Source organism: Corylus avellana, chromosome ca1 (assembly GCF_901000735.1).
Source record: "Corylus avellana chromosome ca1, CavTom2PMs-1.0".
NCBI lineage: Eukaryota > Viridiplantae > Streptophyta > Magnoliopsida > Fagales > Betulaceae > Corylus > Corylus avellana.
The window spans coordinates 41,271,870-41,272,096 of record NC_081541.1 but is presented as its reverse complement, the minus strand read 5'-3'; positions in this window follow the sequence as shown (position 1 = coordinate 41,272,096).

The following is a 227-nucleotide window of genomic DNA, read 5'->3' as shown; positions in this document are numbered from 1 at the left end:
TTTAGTAGTTGTTGGAGCGCTTCGTTGTTAGTTGCAATGTATGCATGACATCTCAACTTTGTAATCCTCCTCGTCTTAATAGCTTGTAATTCCAAACTTTGTAAGCAGGTTAATTAATATGGTATTTCAACAATAAAAAAAAAAAAAAATTTTAAAAAAAGAAAAAAAAGAAAAAAAAAGTGGGAAGTCGTTGTGTTTTAGCATTTGTGGAGTTCAATTTTTTTTTT